At 42.3% G+C, this 21,467-nt stretch overlaps 1 pseudogene; it reads right to left on the bottom strand.

Annotated features, from left to right (window-relative positions):
• Positions 1 to 2,427: 2,427 nt before the first annotated feature.
• Positions 2,428 to 7,437, bottom strand: LOC147001032 (PCNA-associated factor pseudogene; annotated as a pseudogene).
• Positions 7,438 to 21,467: the final 14,030 nt, after the last annotated feature.

Below are 21,467 nucleotides of genomic sequence, written 5' to 3'. Positions count from 1 at the left end.
AACAACTCGGGGAGCTTCCTCTCAGAGGAAGTTTGTTACTTTTGGCACAGTAACTATTTTTAAAATATTATTTAAGCTGCTTTGGAATAATAACAGAAATTCAGAGCACTGAAAGAATCCAGAGTAGAAAGTCCTAGAAGAATCCAGAAACCGTAGACCAGGGTCCCAGCATCTCTGTCAGCTCTGACTTGGGGTTTCTATGCGACTTCTGAGTCATCCCACATCCATGGCTTTGCCCATGCCAGGGAAGCTGGCTGGGCTTTAAGGAACAAGTTGCAATGCCTTCATGGTTAGAAAGAATGCAAACAGCATCAATTCTACGATTCTAAAGGTTTAGCCATGTACACACTCAGATTATGCCACATCAAAGGACAGAGAGAGCACCAGTGTTCTTCCATCTGTCTGTTTTCTCTGAAATGTGTATATATGCACAGCAAGCAAGCAAGTAGGACACCATAGTCGCTGGGTCACTGACTATCCCCTCAGTTCAAACCCACTATCACAAACGCAAATGTGCAAATGCCTCAAACCGAGGCCACTTAGTGGCTATTCAGAGACTGACATGATCATTAAATGAATTTAACCACTGATAAATCCAGACAGCTGTAGTCTAACTATTCTTCATGTAGTATGCAAAAAGTTTTTAATTTTTACATTGTTTTTTCAAGACAGGGTTTCTCTGTGTGGTTCTGACTGTCCTCGAACTCGCTTTGTAGACCAGGCTGGCCTTGAAGTCAAAGATTGACCTGCTTCTACCTCCTGAGTGCTATGCCATGTTAGGCTCAAAAATATTTTATTTAATATCCATACATGCACTGAACGTGTTTGGATCAGATCCATCACCAGTCTTTTCTTGCCAATTACCCGCTTATCCCTTTCCCCAGCCAGTTTTCTTCCAATTTCTTGCGTCATCTTTTCATTGTGCTCCAGCTCACTACGGGGAGGGAGGATAGAGACAGAAGGGGGCTGGACGGCTGCCAGCCTAGGGCCAGGTACAATGAGAGATCCTGTTTCATAAGAATGAGGTGATGAACAAGAGCTGGACACTCAAGTCTTCCTCTGGCCTCCTCAGGACCTGCACACCCCTACACATACCATGCATAAAGATACAGGAATGCAAATATCTCTGAGGCTGGAGAGATGGCCCAGCAGTTAAGAGCAGTGTCTGATATTCCAGAGGTCCTAAGTTCAATTCCCAGCAACAACATGGTGGTTCACAACCATCTGTAATGAGTTCTGATGCACTCTTTTGACATGCAGGTGTACATGCAGATATAGCATTCATATACATTAAATAAATAAATAAATATTTTTTTAAAAGAAGACTTTTAAAAAAGAACAATACCTCTTTAAAAAGTAAAAGAAATGAAATAAAATGCTGATATCTTTCTCGTCTTCACAAGTCTGATTACACTTTTGTCATCAGAGTTTAACCCTACAATTTTTAATGTATTTTTTTTAAAAAAATCTACAATTTGTAGCAATGATGAGAATCAAGGAATAAATTGAGTGAACAGGACAACAGTGCTGTTTAGTAGCCTGCTAATCTGTAAAAAGCCATAAACTGCGAATGTTTACAGCAGTGTAGAACTCTTCTACAGTGCGTCAGTGCATCCCTCCTCGATGGAAGCAGAATTCAGGACTCAATGCATACAGGACTCAACAGCCGCACACACAGGCTACCAAGATCAGCCTTCAGGAGACGGTGCTGTTTCTGACAGTTCCAAAGCTGGTTTTGATTGCTTTAAGGAAGAAATCATCAAAACTTTCTGGTAGCAGCCAAACTCACAAGGCAGAACTGACCTGTGCTTAGCCAATACCAACCACAGCTTTCAAGGAAGAATGGGAATGTCATGCAATAATTTATGATCATTTAACCAACTGTGTCAAGCAAGATCAGCTCCTCTCAGTGAAACAGGGCAGAGCCTAGAGGGCAGCCTTCCTACTGTAGCATAAAGGCGCAACATCAGCTGGAAACAACTCAACTTATCCAGGAAAGGCATCTTTTTAAAAAAAATATTGAAAATTTTAATGTAAAATAGACTAAGTCAAAATGTTAAAGCAAACATGCCATAACAATGTGACACTATTTCCATAATCAATGCCCATAAAATGGCATCAGTACACAAATCTAAGCAAACACAGTACATTAGTAGTGAGAGCATCGTGTAATGTTACTTTTAGGAAGAGGTTTAACAGGTAAGAGAAGGAGCATATGACATAAATTCAAGTATGCAGTTTGAATCTACAAGCTATAAAAATTCTCCACTTTTATAGCTGGTTTCTTTTGAATGACTAAATTTTAGCCCTATTGGTTTTTCAATTTAATGCCTATTCAACAAGCCAATTGGACCAACTCATTTACCCAAATTTACATCCTAGACTATGTAAGTAAACTGAAGATATTGCTCAGATGAGTAAGTTCTATTAGTTTTCATCATCTCTGTGATCAGGTTGCAAAGAACACGGTTTTCTCGTTGTTTTTCCTAAGCCACTGCTTTCTGCTTCTTCAGGAATCTGGTGCTCTTTTGTAGAATCTTTAGGGGACAGCCTGAAGAATTTCCAGTTGCCTTTTCACCACTTGGGAGCTGTGCGCACACAGACTGGGTTCCTGCTGCATGCTTATTTTCAGCTTTTCTAGACAAACTTGAGGAAGTTGGTGACGAAGGTGGAGGAGCCAAGCACCTTCCTGGGCACTCAAGAAGCCTCCATTTTTCTGTAGGCTGCTGGGATGTAGTTTGCTTTGGTCTGCGCTCTATTCACACAGGAAGAGATAACTTTCACCGGCTCCCCAACTGACAAGAACCCCAGGAAAGGGCATCTTGGAGACAAAAACCAAACGCTGGATGGACATTTGTACTTGTTATAGAAAATATGCTAAGGGGCACATATCTCTTTTTGGAACTAATTTATTTTAATGGCTTTCCCTCCTGTGAGGAGCCGCCCTCACATTCGCCATTACAAGATGGCATTGACATCCTGTGTTCTAAGTAGTAAACAAATAATCTGCGCATGTGCCAGGGTAGTTTTCCACTCCATGTGCTCTGCCTTCCCCTTGACGACAACTCGGCCGATGGGCTGCAGCTAATCAGGGAGCGACACGTCCGAGGCGGAGGACAATTCTCCATAAAAGGTACGGGGTTTTGCCATTCTCTCTCTGCCTCCTGAAGAAGTAAGCAATAAAGCTTTTGCCGCAGAAGATTCCGGTTGTCCTGAGTGTGTTCTTGCCGGTGGGGACAAAAAGCTTGGGATAAGTGGCGCCCCAGGGAACTACCATCACACCAGCGCAAGGAAGATCCCTCATTCGCGGGGTGGAACCAGAACTGCGGGACACATTACAGCTTTACGAGGTATGTCTGGCCTTGAACTTTCTCCAGTGTTAGAAGCCTTTTTGTTCCTTTTCACATGTCAACAAGTGGTTAAGGCAGGGCGGAGAATTCTGGACGAAATTCAAGACAGTCTATCAGAAGTAAAGCAGGGAGAGAGAGCAGGAGCAAAGAGGAAACATGGTGCACCAAATAAGTATACAGGCCTTTCCATGGGTCTTGAACCCAAGGAAAAGTTAATGTCAGGGAAGAATACCTGGGGAGAGATTGGAAGGAAAGAGGAAAAAAAACAAAAGAAAAAAGATCAATCAGCGGAGGTTTCTAGGAGAAGGAGCCTATACCCATCACTAGATGAGTTTAAGGAGCCAGCTCTTAGTAGCTCTGAATCAGATGAAGAACTTAGCCCCTCTGAGGAAACAGACTTGGAGGAGGAAGCAGCTCATTATGAGAGAGAAAAGTACCAGCCAGATAAAATGCAAGCTAATCAGTCAAGAAAAAAGCCAAAAGCGGCTGGCGAAGGCCAGCTTGCTGCTCAGCCTCTGGGCAGTTGGCTTCAAGGTCATAGTGCACCTCCGCCCTATGCAGAGCCCCCGCCCTGCGTAATGCGTCAGCCCTGCGCAGAGAGGCAATGGACAGAGAGGCAATGCGCAGACTTGTTCATTCCAAGAGAGGAACAAAGGAAAATGCAACAGGCATTTCCGGTCTTTGAAGGAGCCGAGGGTGGGTGTATATACAGATTAAAGAGCTTGCCGAGTTGGTCCGTAAATATGGAGCCAATGCTAATTTTACCTTGGTGCAGTTAGACAGGCTTGCCGGCATGGCACTAACTCCTGCCGACTGGCAAATGATTGCAAAAGCCACTCTCCCCAGTATGGGCAAATATATGGAATGGAGAGCTCTATGGCAAGAGGCTGCACAAACACAGGCCTGAGCAAACGCTGCTGCTTTGACTCCAGAGCAGAGAGATTGGACTTTTGACCTGTTAACGGGTCAGGGAGCTTATACCACTGATCAAACAAACTATCATTGGGGAGCTTATGCCCAAATTTCCTCCACGGCTATTAAGGCCTGTAAGGCACTCTCCCGAACAGGCAAAGCCACTGGACGACTAACAAAGATCATACAGGGACCCCAGGAGTCCTTCTCAGATTTTGTGGCCAGAATGACAGAGGCAGCAGAACGTATTTTTGGAGAGTCGGAGCAAACCGCACCTCTGGTAGAACAGCTCATTTATGAGCAAGCCACACAGGAGTGCCGAGTGGCCATAGCCCCAAGAAAGAACAAAGGCTTACAGGACTGGCTCAGGGTTTGTCGGGAGCTCGGGGGACCTCTCACCAATGCAGGCTTAGCGGCCGCCATCCTCCAATCCCAAAAACGCTCCATGGGCAGAAATGATCGGAGGACATGTTTTAACTGCGGGAAGCCTGGGCATCTTAAGAAAGATTGCAGAGCTCCAGATAAAAGGGAGGGGGGACCCTCACTCTTTGCTCTAAGTGTGGCAAGGGCTATCATAGAGCTGACCAGTGTCGCTCTGTGAGGGATATAAAGGGCAGACTCCTTCACCCGCCTGATAACCAATCAGCTGATGTGTCAAAAAACGGGCTATCGGGCCCTCGGTCCCAGGGCCCTCAAAGATATGGGAACCGGTTTGTCAGGACCCAGGAAGCAGTCAGAGAGGCGACCCAGGAAGACCCACAAGGGTGGACCTGCGTGCCGCCTCCAACTTCCTACTAATGCCTCAAATGAGTATTCAGCCGGTGCTGGTGGAGCCTATACCATCCTTGCCCCTGGAACTATGGGCCTTATTCACGGCCGGGGTTCACTCATCTTGCAGGGCTTAGTAGTCCACCCTGGAGTTATGGATTGTCAACATTCCCCTGAAATACAGGTCCTGTGCTCAAGCCCTAAGGGCGTTTTTTCTATTAGCAAAGGAGATAGGATAGCTCAGCTGCTGCTCCTCTCTGATAATACCAGGGAGAAATCTGCAGGACCTGAGATAAAGAAAATGGGCTCCTCTGGAAATGATTCTGCCTATTTGGTTGTATCTTTGAATGATAGACCTAAGCTCAGCCTTAAGATCAATGGAAAAGAGTTTGAAGGCATCCTTGATACCGGAGCAGATAAAAGTATAATCTCTACACATTGGTGGCCCAAAGCATGGCCCACCACAGAGTCATCTCATTCATTACAGGGCCTCGGATATCAATCATGTCCCACTATAAGCTCCGTTGCCTTGACATGGGAATCCTCCGAGGGGCAGCAAGGGAAATTCATACCTTATGTGCTCCCACTCCCGGTTAACCTCTGGGGAAGGGATATTATGCAGCATTTGGGCCTTATTTTGTCCAATGAGAATGCCCCATCGAGAGGGTATTCAGCTAAAGCAAAAAATATCATGGCAAAGATGGGTTATAAATTTTCATAACAATTTTCATGTGACGGCTGAAACATTACGCCGTCATTTCTCCTTGACGAGAAAAGAAGCCTGTGACATTGTTACTCAATGTCAAAGCTGCTGTGAGTTCTTGCCAGTTCCTCATGTGGGAATTAACCCACGCAGTATTCGACCTCTACAGGTCTGGCAAATGGATGTTACACATGTTTCTTCCTTTGGAAAACTTCAATATCTCCATGTGTCCATTGACACATGCTCTGGCATCATGTTTGCCTCTTCTTTAACTGGAGAAAAGGCCTCACATGTGATTCAACATTGCCTTGAGGCATGGAGTGCTTGGGGGAAACCCAAACTCCTTAAGACTGATAATGGACCAGCTTATACATCTCAAAAATTCCAGCAGTTCTGCCATCAGATGGACGTGACCCACCTGACTGGACTTCCATACAACCCTCAAGGACAGGGTATTGTTGAGCGTGTGCACCGCACCCTCAAATCCTATCTAATAAAACAGAAAGGGGGAGTAGATGAGGCTCTACCCCGAGTACCAAGAGTGTCTGTGTCTATGGCACTCTTTACACTCAATGTTTTAAATCTTGATGCTCATGGCCATACTGCGGCTGAACGTCATTGTTCAGAGCCAGATAGGCCCAAAGAGATGGTTAAATGGAAAGATGTTTTAAGTAACAAATGGAAAGGACCGGATCCTATTTTAATAAGATCCAGGGGAGCTGTTTGTGTTTTTCCACAGAATGAAGACAACCCATTTTGGATACCAGAAAGACTCACCTGAAAAATCCAGACTGACCAAGGGAATACTGATGTCCCTCGTCTTGGTGATGTCCAGGGTGACAATAACAAAGGGAAAGCAGCGTTGGGGGATAATGTCGACATTTCCACTCCCAATGCCGGTGATGTATAATGCTCAAGTATTCCCCCGCCTTTTTACCACTAACAAGGAACTGGGTTTGGCCTATCTACCTATAGACACTCATATTGCACAAGTGACGGAGGAGAACAGAACCATATTTCCGGAGGGTAGTCTTTGTTTTAGGGTAACCAATGACAGTTCCTTGGAACACCCATGCCTTCTGTTACTTAATTATTCCTATGCTGGATTGGAGACGACTGTTAAGACCGATGATGGGTATAAGGCCAATGCCACAGTCTTATACGGCTGGTGGCCTCATGTCCACTCAAAAGATGATGATCGTTCCAATCCTCCTAGACAACCTCAATTGGCCCCCTTCTGTACAGGTATCCCGGCTGAAGGCACCCTTTTCCCTTGGACCGGCTGTCAAGCCCGGAGATCAAGTTGGGCTAAAAGAGGGATTTTTTTCATTCTCCCCCCTTGAGGGTTATGGAAACTGTACCACTATGGACCCATGGAGATATGATATCAATCCCTTTGATTTATGGCTGCTTTGTGGTCATAATGGTAGTTGTACTGACCTATGATTTATGTTGGGATGCTAGTCAACTTCACACAGCGGTGGCGGCTCGCATGCCCCGCTTTGTGCCGGTACCTGTTGATATGCCGGGAACCTTGGCCTTGTTCAGACAAAAAAGGGATTTTGGGATATCGGCCATTATTGTTAGCATTGTTGCTACAGTGGCCATTTCCGCCTCCCTTTCGGCCTTGGCCTTGGCTCTGTCTGGACAGGTCCAGACTACTGACACCATTAAATCATTGTCAGCCTCGGTGACCACAGCCATGGATAAACAGGCCTCAGCTAATGTCAAGATACAGGGAGGTCTCATGCTGGTTAATCAACGCATAGATCTTGTCCAGGAACAACTAGATGTATTATGGCAAATAGCTCAGCTGGGATGTGAACAAAAGTTTCCGGGATTATGCGTTACTTCCATTCAGTATGAGAAATTTACTAGGGCAGCTAATTTGTCAAAAAGTCTTTCTCAGTATATGTTACAGAATTGGACGGCTGAATTTGAACAGACCCTTCGGGAATTGGGACTTGCCATCATTCAGGTCAACTCCATGCACTTGGACCTGTCCCTGACCAAAGGATTACCCAATTGGATCTCCTCAGCATTTTCCTTCTTTAAAGAATGGGTGGGGGTGGGATTATTTGGAGCTACACTTTGCTGTGGATTAGTGTTGCTTCTCTGGTTGGTCTGTAAGCTTAAGGCCCAAACTAGGAGAAACAAGGTGGTTATTGCCCAGGTGCTTGCAGCACTAGAACATGGTGCTTCCCCTGATATATGGCTATCTATGCTTAAGCAATAGGTCGCTGGCCACTCAGTTCTTGCACCCCACGAGGCTAGTCTCATTGCACAGGATAGAGTGAGTGTGCTTCAGCAGCCCGAGAGAGTTGCACGGCTAAGCACTGCAGTAGAGAGGCTCTGCGGCATATATGAGTCTATTCTAGGGAGACATGCCATCTTTCAAGAAGGTTGAGTGTCCAAGTGTCCTTCCCCCAGGAAAAACGACATGGGACCAGACCAGGACCCCTCCGGGTGATGAGCCTGGGAGGAGGTTTTGTGTACGGCTCCTTTACCTGCACACTGGGGATTTGACCTCTATCTCCACTCTCATTAGTATGGGTGGCCTATTGCTCTTAAATAAAAGAAAAGGGGGAGATGTGAGGAGCCGCCCTCACATTCGCCATTACAAGATGGCATTGACATCCTGTGTTCTAAGTAGTAAACAAATAATCTGCGCATGTGCCAGGGTAGTTTTCCACTCCATGTGCTCTGCCTTCCCCGTGACGACAACTCGGCCGATGGGCTGCAGCCAATCAGGGAGCGACACGTCCGAGGCGGAGGACAATTCTCCATAAAAGGGACGGGGTTTTGCCATTCTCTCTCTGCCTCCTGAAGAAGTAAGCAATAAAGCTTTTGCAGCAGAAGATTCCGGTTGTCCTGAGTGTGTTCTTGCTGGTGGGGACAAAACGCTCGAGATACCCTCCAACAGCTCCTCTGCCCTTACATAACAACCATTTTAGCTATGTGGGTCTCCCGGTCCAAGCTGCCCCTCCGAGCCTGTAGCTCATCTCCTTTCCCTGTTTCCCGCGTCTCCTCACATGGCCTGGCTCAGTTTACTCTGAACTTTCCCTGACTTCTCTGTCTCTGCCTGTGCTCTCCCTTTTATCTACAATAAACCTTCTCCTCTGCCACACCTAGTAGCAGTCATAGCCTTTCTATTTCTTGTTTTTTATTATTCATATTATCATATAATGTCTAAAAGAAGATACATGTGTGTATCTGTTCACTTTTACATTTCTTTATGGTAAAAGATAAGCATTTGAACTATGCAGAGCATTGTTGTTGCAAAGGGTCACCCCATTCTGCTATACAGTGACACACTATTCTCCCTTCCACATGTAGCTAGGTGCCCATTCAAGTTAAGGGACTATCACAAAAGTGCTTAATCTATAGTTAGTGAAGTAAAAATAAAAATATATTTTTGTTTAAACACCCAGGAGCAGTTGTATTCCTACAGAACTCAAGATAATGTATTAAGTAGTAACCCCTGGACAGGTTCCCAACAATGCAGGATTCTGGAAATAATCAGTCGCAGCCTGTTACACACACAAATGCCAGCACAATGAACGAGTGTGTCTCTGACCGGGTAATGCAATGCTTCTTTTTCGCTGGCAAACATACTTTTCACGAGTCGATTCACCAGCAAGGAGAGCTGAAGAAAACGTTAGCTTTCCATTATTCTAGCTCGGGCCTGAATAAAAGCTGCTAACAGAAAGCTAATAAGCTGTGAACACACTGTGAAATACAGGCTTGTGCTCACTGGCTCACCTTTCTTTTACTCTGGGGCTGACTTTCCTGGTGCGCATTCCAGCCAATTCTAATTTACCTTCATGTGTTCCTCACAATGTCTGCCCACAGGGTAGAGGGAGAGAGTCGCACCCTCACGTTTCCCTCTGTCCTCCACAATACATTACAGCACATAGGTACACATGCACACGCACACACACACACACACACACACGCACGCGCGCACACACACACACACACACACACACCATGGACTCAACATCAATAAAGAAAGACAAAAGAAGACACAGAAGTAGTAGCAGAACCTCCAGGTCTTTTAACAAACAGCCTGCGGAGAAAATGGGTGCCGATTCACCCAATCACTGCCGCTTGTTTATCGCTTCACAGAATTTAAAACATTTTTTATTGAAAATAGATTTTTTTCACATAGCAATTCTGATTATGGTTTCTGTTTGTTCAATCCTCTTAGCTCCTCCCTATCTCCCTTCTGATCTGGATCCACTCTCTGTCTTTCATTAGGAAACAAACAGGGAATAAATAATAATGCTAATGATTATTACATTGTTTTCATTAAATTATTTATTTAATATTTATCAAATTAAATTTTAAAAAGAACGCTCTGACATACATTATGAGCCAAAATCCTTTAAATTATGCTGTTAAGTTCATCTCCTGTTGGCCATACACTGCTGGGCATGCATCCTTAAGAGTAGCTTGTTTCCCTAGTGAGACTCCTTTAGGGAAAACTAAATTTTCACTTTCAATGGTTATCAATTAGAGATCGCTTCTGGGTTAAGCATAGGTGTGTGTCCTCCAACAAAGATACTAGAATAAAGGGGTAAAGGCTCTATGTAGGCGCCAACTCCTCTGCTCCACGTTCAATGAACTGTGTAGATGTTGCCTTCAGCAATGGGGCTTTTAGTCTGGGCAACCTACAGTCTAGGCAGCAGCCTGGGTTGTTTGAAGTTTTCCATGGACTCCTTCGGCCAACAACTTGATTAGACAGAACCTAATCCCAGTACTGAAAGCTTTATTTGCTGACAAGAGTGGCCAGCTGGGGCTCTGTTTCACCATAATTTGGTGATTTGATTTAGGTTGTCTTCATGTATGTATGAATGTATTTTATTTTTATGAAGCTTTTACTGTATTAGGTTTCTATACTAATCCTCAAATGCCTCTTCATTTTAGCTGTCTCTTCCTGTATTCCTTCCCCCATCCCCCTTTTCCCTCCCCTTCCCTCCTTGATCCATTCCAGTCTCCTACTTAGAAGTCCACCCATAACTCTATTCTATTTCCCTTTCCTAGAGAGATCTATCTGCCCCACTCCCCAGTCTCTTACTCTTACTATACCTAACCTCTGTGATCCTACGTGTTATAGCTTAGCTATTCCTGACTTAACATCTAATATCTACATATAAGAGAACAATCCTGTATTTGTCTTTCTGGGCCTGGTTACCTCACTCAGAATGATTTTCTTTGCTATTTCCATTCACTTCCCCGTTCATTTAATGCTTTTATTTTTTTTCAAAACACCTGAGTAATATTCCATTCTGTAAACATACCACATTTTCTTTATCTGTTCTTCAGTTGTGGGACATTTGGGTTGTTTACAATCTCTGACCATTATAATAGAGAAGCAATGGATATGGTTTAACTAAGGTTTCTGTGGTAGGATGAAATGACCTTTGGGTGTAAGCCCAACAGTGGATCTTGAGGTAGATCTATTTTCATCGTTTGGAGGAACTGCCACACTGATTTCCACAGTGACTATACAAGTTTTCAGTCCCACCAGCAATGGATAAGAGGTGCTCTTAGTCCACATCTTTGCCAGCATAAGCTATTTTATTGATATTAGCCGTTCTGATGAGGATAGGGTGCAGTATCAAAGTAGTTTAATTGGCATTGCCCTGATGACTAATTCTGTTAATTTGGATCTTCTCTCTCCACCATTTGGTTAATCTGACTAAGGATTTTCCATTCTTATTGATTTTCTCAAAGAACCAACCATTTTGTTTCATTGATTCTTTGTAATGTTTTTCTTATTGTTGTTTCTATTTTATTGATTTCAGTTCTGAGTTTGATTATTTCTGGCCATCTTCTCCTATTTGCTGTGCTTATTACTTTTTTGTTCTAAAAGCTTTCAGGTGGCTGTTAAGTTACTGGTATGAGATGTCTCCTTTTTCTTTCTTTCTTTCTCTCTCTCTTTATTCTCTCTCTCTCTCTTTCTTTCTCTCTTTCTTTCTTTCTTCCTTCCTTCCTTTCTTTCTTTCTTTCTTTCTTTCTTTCTTTCTTTCTTTCTTTCTTTCTTTCTTTCTTTCTTTCTTTCTTTTCTTAATGTAGGCACTTAGTGCAAAAACTTGCATTTTAGAACAGCCTTCATTGTGTCCTGTAAGTTTGGGACTATTTTGCATTAATTTTCAGTTAATTTTAGGAAGTCTTTAATTTCTTTCTTGACTCATTTTTCATTCAGTAGCAGTTTTTTCAGTTTCCATGAATTTGTAAGCTCTCCATTGTTTTTAATATCCAGCTGTAATATATGGTCAGCTGGGGTGTAGGGAGTTATTTCAATATTCTTATATCTATTAAGACTTGCTTTGTGTCTAATTATGTGGTCAGTTTTGGAAAGAGCTCTCTTAGTTGCTGAGAGAAAGGTATATTCTATTGTGTTTGGGTGAAAAGGCAGCAGTGGTGCATGCCTTTGACTGGATTTGGAGGCAGTTGAGAGAGTTGAATATCTGCAGTTAATTTACCTGTCTTTGGCTGGCCTGGCCTGAGGGCTCCCAGGGCAGCAGATTTTTTTTTTAATACAGATTTCCTGAAATACGTTTTCTAAAACATTTCTAAAATTCCTTTAGAATTTTATTTATTTATTTACTTACTTATTTATTGAGACAAAATCTTACTGTGTATCTCTAGTTGTCATTGGACTCATAGAAATCCTCCTACCTCAGCCACTGACATGCTGAGATTGCAAGGATGACACTCGACAACACAGCAGGCTCTAATAATTTCTTTCTTTTCTTTATTCTTTCACAGTTTTATATGTGTATATAGCAAATTTCAGACATTTTTGCCCCCATTACTCTCCCCGCCTCCCTCTCATCCTACCTCCCTCTCCTGCTAAAGGACTTCCTCACAAGAAGTCTCCCTCTTACTTCCATGCCTTTGTGTGACTTATTGGGTTTAATTAGGGATGCTTGCCTGAGCAGGGGTGGGAGGTGATTTACTGGAGCAAGAGCAGCTTCTCAGTTGAAGAATGTGACACTTTGACCAGTGTTAGTCTCTGCCTTAATCACTGCCTACAGCAATAAGCAACGTCTTTGAGGAAGGTTGAAATCAATACTAATCTGAGAACAACTGGGAAATAAGAAGACATATTGACAGACAACATGTCCATTAGCCAAACAATAACATAGGTTCCCATCTAGGCTTATGATCTCCCCAGCCATAGCTTCCTATCAACATTTATAGTGCTAGACCTGAGTTCCCTCTTGCGACGTGGGATTCAAAGCCAGCCAGGAAGTAGTTGATTACTCGATTCATGCTACTCCTGCATGACACATTTTGACTGGCAGATTGGCATTTTAGCTATGAGAGTTGGAGTCTGGGTAAGACTGTGTAAGTTATAAAGAAGACATTCTACAGGATAAGACAACACAGTTTCTAAAATCTATGAGTTATTAAACATTAATTCCGAGGACAGACATAAGGTACCTCCTTATGTGCTGTGTGTCAGGAAAACCCTAGAGACTCCCATAACAATCCGGACTCTTGTTATTCTTCTTGGTTGCTTACTAGAATTAGTTGATAAGGTCCAGTTGTCAAAGATGCCATACTTACACTTTTAATGTAAGATAAAGAGATATCAAATAGGAATTGAGTTAGAAGCTTCCTCCTTGCTAGCTAAGTTTCAGTAACAGAAGATGCTGTATAGGCTATTGGGAAAGAGGAGCATCAGTGGTCTTTGCTGGTCTGTGTACCTGCCACTATCCGCATTGATTTGTGGGGCTCTGGCTTGGCCTGAGCAGCCAAAGAGTTGTGCTTTTCCAAAGGGGATGGGGAGTTAGATCAAGGCAGGCTGCTGGGCCTCTTCTACATAGCTGCTGCTGCTCAGATGGGACACTGGCAGGGCTCAGCAGGTGGCTAGGAGCCAATGTCAGAGCCACCAATTGGGAAGTGACTACAGTAGGTTCCAGCAGCTTCCAGCAGCAAAAGCTTCAGGAGAGAATTCTTCTCCCCAAGGTGTTACAGCTCTATAAGACAGATGCTCTCAGATGGTCTTTGATGAAATATCCTGTGTCTTATTTGTGGTTGATAGAGTCTTATGTACATTTTGGGGTGGGTTGGGGTCTAAAAGCAAATGGTTTCTATTGGCTTGTTCTGAGATGTTAGGGATGCTTCATCTGTATATGGAGGGGCTTCAGGGTTTGCCTCTATGTAACTGATTGTCACAGTCGACTCCGTGGGGTATTGTGTTCTAAGGCAGGAACCTTGTTGGGAGTAGATGAAACACCTACCATTCTCAGATATGAGAGTAACAGGGGTTCTGAATCCTCTTGACCTTACCAAGTTTTCTGTCTGGTGGCACAGGCCACTGCTCCACAGTCTTATCAACCAGCTGTACATCCTACAACTTACAACTGTCCAACGGTGCATTAGTGGAACAACTGTTATTGGGGTAATCAACAACTCTTAGACTGGTTTTGAGACCTGCTTGACAGATGACAGTTCATGCTTAGTACTGTAAACCCGGTCAAAACTCCATGGTTGAAGAGGTCTTATAACTTAAGGGGAATGCACTACTGTTGTTTACCTAAGCTGAGATGATGTCACATTTCTATCTAAATATTTGTGTTAATACGTGTAGACAAATCATCTTCTCAACCTTAATCAGAGAACCATCTCTGTAATGAATGCTGGTGAGTTCAGAGACACATGACTATTCAAGGTCCAGATAATAGTGATGGTTTAATGCTTAGTCCTAAATAGATCATTTATATCTTCAAAGGCTCAGGGAAAATGTCAGACGAGGAGGAGGAAGGAAAGAGCATAACATCAGGGGATGGGCTGTGAAGTACCATCTTGTGCACATGATATAATCAGTGCAATCATAATCTCACAGCAGCTGCAGCAGCCTGCAATGGGCCTGAACAAGACTGGACCTGTCATCAACCAATCATGGATTTGGGAGGGGCTCATCAGGCCATACCACTCCCTGCCTAACTACTGTCTACTGATGGAAACTGAAAGAGATGCAGCCATTATCTTTAGATGTGGTCCTCTGTTGAATCTAGCAAACTCCATTGGATAGCTTCAAACCCACAGTCACACAGATGGCCCTGGCTAAACCATGTAATTCAAAATAAAACAGAAAGACATGAATGTTGGGAAAAGACGATTAGGAAAGAGGAAGGGTGATGGGGATGGAGCAAGATAACACATGTAGCTGGTGACAATAACTAGAATATGCTATATACATGTGTAAAATTATCAAAGGACAAATTTAGTAAAAGTTACCAGAAAAAAAAGAAACAAACAAAAAAATACAACAGACAGACAGATAGACAGGAAGGAAGGAAGGAAGGAAGGAAGGGAGGGAGAGAGGGAGGGAGGGAGGGAGGGAGGGAGGGAGGGAGGGAGGGAGGGAGGGAGGGAGGGAGGGAGGGAGGAAAATAGATAGATAGATAGATAGATAGATAGATAGATAGATAGATAGATAGATAGATAGATAGAAAGATAGATAGAGATTTGAACACTGCCCTTCACAGAGAGAAGATGATATAGAGACATAAGAAAATAGTCATGGGAAGACAAAGAAAGGGATTGGAAACACAAAATAAGGAAAACCAGAAGCTGGAAGAGATGGAGACCTTCTTCTAGAGGGCTCTGGGGAATGTGTTTGTGCTGCTACTAGCTACATAGTTCCATACTTCTGGTCTCTTAAACTGAAAGACAAAAAAAAATCCTTTTGTTCTAAATCATCTGTTTGAATACTTTGTTACAGAGATTTAGGAAATAAATGCAACAGGAAAGAAAAAGATGTCGAGAATTTAGGGGTTCTTATGGAAACCATGGTAGATTGAGGAGAAAATATTTTATAATTGATTCAAATCATACATTCTAATAATTGCAGGGTAAGAACTGATGTGGTGTGCAAGGTCAATGGCCAAAACTCAAACCTATAATGATTTGTTCAAAGTGAAAAGTCAATTTTAACATGACAAAATTAGAAACAACAACAAAAAAATAAAACCCCCAATGAAATAGTTATTGAAAGGCCTATGATGAGCCACATTCTCCCAAGAGATTCATTTGGACTAATACGTTTAACGTGTTAAAAACCACCATGGACTGTTATCTCCAAGTTGCAGGTAACATAGCTGAGATATAAAAAGATGGATGCCTTGCTTAAGATCACAGTAACTGAGTAACAGTGCTGGAATGAAAACCAGGCAGCATGATGCCAGTGCTGATAACATTAGCACACCTACCATCATCCCAGGCTCCAGCTCCCTGCATACCCATAGCAGCTCACTCTAACCACTGCTCTCCAATGTTCTCCTAGCAAACATTCACTAGTGCCTCTACTTCTCCATCGTGTTTAACTGTTCTTCTTGTTTTCAAAATTGAGGTGCAACTCACAAAATCTAAACTTCATGGTTTTAATGTGAAGAATTGAGTAGCATCTGATGCCTTAATTAAGATGATAGGGTAGAAACATGTACCAATTATAGTAGTCACCAAAAAAGTGATGCCGTTTACATATACAAATTTAGTGTGTATTTTAAAGGATCTAACAACAAAGCACAGTGTAAACCTGTAAAATGAGTGCATTATTCACACAGCCTATGTCAGGTGTATGTGACCATGCCTACCTTATTATTTAGAAGTAATATTGCAAGTCTGCATTTGAGAATCTGCAGATCATAAAAAGTAGGATGAATCACAGATTGTTCTTAAATATTCCGTGAAAGATGCCTCAACCATTAAAAATCTTAGGTTTTGCTTTTGTTAATAATTATTTGGGAAAAAATGTGCACACACACACAGAGCCCAGAGGAAATGTTACTGAATCATAAAGACATATTCTAGATTACCATAGATCTCCATGAATATGGTAACCACATATGTTGTACATAAAAATATCAGTAGTGCCTCTGGTGTGCAAATTGAGCAGATAGGTGTGAAATCACCCAATGCTGATGTACAGTGCAAGCTTTCCATGTGAAAACAGCATCAAAACTACAACATGACAGAACATGACTGACTTATCCGGAAGACACTATGATGCTCTTGACACCACCTTAGAAAACAGGGATATATGCTCTGCATACATCAGCTATTTTGGCCATGGGCAACTTTGGAGGCTAGCAGATCCTGTGGTGAGTACCTTTGCCAATGAATCCATTTGTCCCATAGCCACATAAGAACAGGTTAAGCAGATCATGGTAAAACTGCCTCCAATCATCTGCAGGAAATTCCTTCTCTTAGCTAAATGTCTCCTGGCTAGGAAAGGAACCTGCTTGCACTGATCCATTAAGGTTCATATTTAGAGGGTAAGTTTGCCTACTCAAAACTAGCCTAATGTCATCAATTTTGTTTTGTTTTTTTAATCCAGGCATATTCAGCTGAAGGACGCAGATGCCCTATAGTATCAGGTTGTGGGGAAAGGGGTTATGTATAGTAATAGGGAAGAATTAAGGTTCTGAGTGCATGGAGCAGTTCAAGTCTTCATTCAACCATTCATAACCATTCATAAGTCATGTGGCCATAAGTGAATTGCCACAAACCAGCCTCAACTTGGAGAGGGTCCTCTGAGATAGGGGTGTTTGGGAGCAGCAAATACAAAGACTCAAAGCAAACCATGGGCACAAGTTGACAACTTGTGTTTGCTTGAGATTGCTTTCTCTGGAAATGTCCAGACAGTTGATCTAGACAGCTCAGCTCTTGCACATCAAAGCCCAGTCTTTTATTTACATATCAACTCAATCATCTGCCCCAGGATCCCTTTTGATTATTCCATGAATCAGCTTTCCTGAAAAGACAACAAGTGCATTCTTTTTTCTTTCCCCTTACCATTGCAAATGAATTCAGAATCTGCCTGCCTTTGTAAGCACAGACAATAAGTTTAGTTGGGTGGGATCCTGCCCTGAAATTACCATTCCCACCACACCTGATATTGGACCTAAACTTGCTCTATCCCAGGTTGACCTTGTACTCAGGGATCTGCCTGCCTTTGTAAACACAAACAATAAACTTAACTGGGTGGGATCTTGCCCTGCAATCACCACTCTCCAAATCTCTTTAACTCCTTCCTTAATATCTTTTTGACAAGTTGGCTTATAGTGTAGTGGCTTTGTAAGTTTAGGTCCATGAAGTCCCTCATATAATTCATATTTTGTTTTTATATTTTCCATAGTTGAGAAATTACATATTTTTGTACTCATGTTTTCAGAGTTCTTTCCAACAGCTTTAAGAGCTGTCCTGAAGGTCACAGAATTTATAATTTTTGCTAAGAACACAGACACATACTCACCTCCCAGACTCATGCTGTATGTGGTTATTATGGAGTCATTAACCTTGGCAGAGAGGACATTCCCCCAGTAAATTTGGCAGGGAGAATATTTCCCAATAACCATGGCAGGGAGAATATATATATATATATATATATATATATATATATATATATATTACAAACAAGCCTTATACCCAGCAACTGTCAACCTGCCCTTGCCCTACTGGCTTTGTTCCAGGGGCAGGAACCATGTCACACCATCCCTTCTATCACTTGACTTTTGTGAGCCTCCGTTACTTATCTATGGATTAGAAGGGAAGAATGAGTATGCAAGCAATCTAGTAGATATTAATATCTTAGCAAACATTAGTGTACTTAAAGATGAATCTTAAGTTGCAAACAGCCCAGTGCAGGGACTATGAGTACCTAGTGAAATCATTGTTTTAATCAGGGTTTCATTGCTGTGAAGAGACACCATCACCATGACAACTCTTATAAGGGAAAACATTTAATTAGGGCTGGCTTATGGCTCCACAGTCCATTGTCATCATAGTGGTAAGCATAGCAGTGTGTAGGTAAACATGGTGGTAGGACAGCCAAGAGTTCTGTATATTCATCCAAAAGCAGCAGGGAGAGACTGTCACACTGGAGATAGCTTGAACATATATGAACCCTCAAAGTCCTTCTCCACAGTGACACATTCCCTTCAACAAGGCCACACCTACTTCAAGAAGACTACACATCCTAATAGTGCCACTCCCTATGGGCCAAGCATTCAAACACATGAGTCTATGAGGACCATACCTGTTCAAATCACCACAGTCATTATCCACACTAAATATTTCCAAGACTAGGAAAATGGAACTCCCCCTTACTAAGTTACTTATCCATATATTAAGAAGTGCCATTAACCTCTTCCCACTAAAAAGTAAATGAGAGTACTGCCATTTATCAAACATAAAATTGAACTTCTGGGAGGACAGGAAATATGAAAATATTTCCCCCTTTTCCCCTGCATCATGCCAAAATCCGTGTCTCCTTTTCTGTATTACATTGTAGGTCAGTGTTGGCACTAATAATCCCTTTCCGTGTAGCTGCAGCTTACTGAGGATGGACTAAGTATTTCTGATATTCCAACCACATTCCTACATTAATATGTAGAAGTGTAATAAAATCCTTGTAGGAGCAATGCTTTTTTCTCATCGTAACACACATGCACAGACTGTGACTCAAGAAGAGAAACAACTGGCTCAAGGTCAAATGACTAGGGTGTTTGAGGTTCAGATTAAACCCCAAACAGTATGATTTATTCCTGACCTAAAAATTGCCTGAAATGGATACCAAAAACAAAGCAACGATTCTCAACCTGGACTCAGTTCACAACATTCTTACTAGAGAGGTACGGCTAAGAATTATGAACCATAGGAAGTGGGTTTCAGGGTCATACCCCTGAAAGACAAGAACTGAACTCTAGGTTCCTCTGAGACAAGTAATGAACGGTAACTATTCAAGGGAGCCTACCAGGTACCGGGAAGTGAGTTAGATATTAGACATCACAGAGAAACCTCATCTATCTCATTAGCTCCCTGTTATGGAAAAACAACTATGTAATTTACATGAGGATAAAAACTTCCATATTTGAACCTGTATCTTTCAAAGTCTAAGCACTCAGAGTACTCTCATGAGCCTCTTTTGCTTTATTATTCTCTATTATTATACAATTTCTTGATTTTACTAAAAAAGAAAAGCTTTCTAAGATATTATTTCATAACATGAATATGCACAGAGGGTATTGAGATAAAACAAAGGCATTCTAAGAGGCAGCAAGTTTAGCTAGTAAAGGAAACCATCAAAACCAGAAAGCTGGTAGAGATGTAATTGAGCCAGAGGACCATGTTCCAGCCCCACGGAGCAGAATTAGGGAACTTTGGCTATGTGGTTCTAGCTTTAGAGTCAAGGATGAAAGAAAGGAGTTATGGAATCACCCTCCATAACTAAGGAAATGCACTGAGGTCAGGTATTTGGCAGGGTTGTCCCTGCATGGAAGCTCAGAGAAGCCACTGTGTGTTGTGAAGGTGAAGCCTAAATTGCCAGAGCCCTAGGATACCCATGAAGCAAGCTGCTAACAGGGAGTGGAACCAGCCCAAGAGCAAGAAATGTGTTGTAGTCAACAAAGATGAAAGGATTGGGAGATCAAAAGGATGATTTCATGCAAAATTTGGAGTTAGCCTCACTGGGTTTTTCTTGTCTTGCTTTGATCCAGTATTTCCTCACTGTGCTGTCTTCCCTATGTTTTGGAAAAGTAATGCCATGCATTGTTGGAAGTGTGTGATCTGCTTTTGGATTTTGATTTTATAGGGGTTTACAATTAAGAGATTACATGAATCTCAGAAGAGACTTTGAACTTTGTTGAGACTGTGATAGACTATGGAGACTTTTGAGGATGGACTAAACGCATTTGCATTATTTTATAGCTACAAGCCTATGGAGGCCAGGGATTGGAATATGGTGATTTGAATAGGTATGGCCTCCATAGACTCACATGTTTGAATGGTTGGCCTATAGGGAGTGGCACTATTAAAGGGAGTGGCCCTGTAGGACTAGGTATAGCTTTGTTGGAAGAAGTGTGTCATTGTGTAAGCAGGCTTTGAAGTCTTATATATGCTCAAGCTATGCCCAGTGTAGACACAGTCTCCTTGTTGTCTTTGGATCAAGACTTAAGTTTTTTCTTCAGTATCTTGTCTGTCTTCAGGGTTCCATGCTTCCTGCCATGATAGTAATGGACCGAACCTCTGAAATGATAAGCCAGCCCCAACGAAATATTTTCTTTTATAAGAGTTACCTTGGTCAGGGTGTCTCTTCAGAGCAATAAAGCCCTAACCAATACAAGTTTTGTGTTAATTATTCTTTTCTTACCACTGTGGACAGATTCCAGACAAATAACTTAAGAGAAGGATTTTGGTGCATAGTTAGAGGAAACAGAGTCCAACATCAATAAGAAAGGTCAGTGTATGAGATAGCCTACATCAGCTATAGAACAGGACCAGCAGAGAGAGAGAGAGAGAGAGAGAGAGAGAGAGAGAGAGAGAGAGAGAGAGAGAGAGAGAGAGAGAGAGAGATTCTAACAATTCTACAGCCCATGAAAACAGTGCCACTATCTGGGGGCCAGCTGTTCAAACACATGACTATCCGCACACATGAGGACTAACTTTCCAAACTCTAAGGGTTGTTTTTATAGCCTAAAATGGAGTCTTACAAGAATGCAGACTTGGCAAGCATTTTGATAAAAAATATAAGGCACCAGTCACACTATGAAAACTGGAAGAGAAAATCTTGAATAACTGGTAACTTTTTATACTCTCACGATTAAATATTAGATTCTTCTTTATTCAAAGGTACCTTTGGGAACATCTGTCCCAGTTCTTTTTTTATTTATTCAAGTTTATTTGTTCAGATAAAAGTCTCGAAGGGGTAAATA

The sequence above is a fragment of the Mus caroli genome, unplaced genomic scaffold (assembly GCF_978045245.1).
Source record: "Mus caroli unplaced genomic scaffold, Mus_caroli_1 scaffold_15, whole genome shotgun sequence".
Classification (NCBI taxonomy): Eukaryota; Metazoa; Chordata; class Mammalia; order Rodentia; family Muridae; genus Mus; species Mus caroli.
This window is presented reverse-complemented; position numbering and strand designations above follow the sequence as displayed.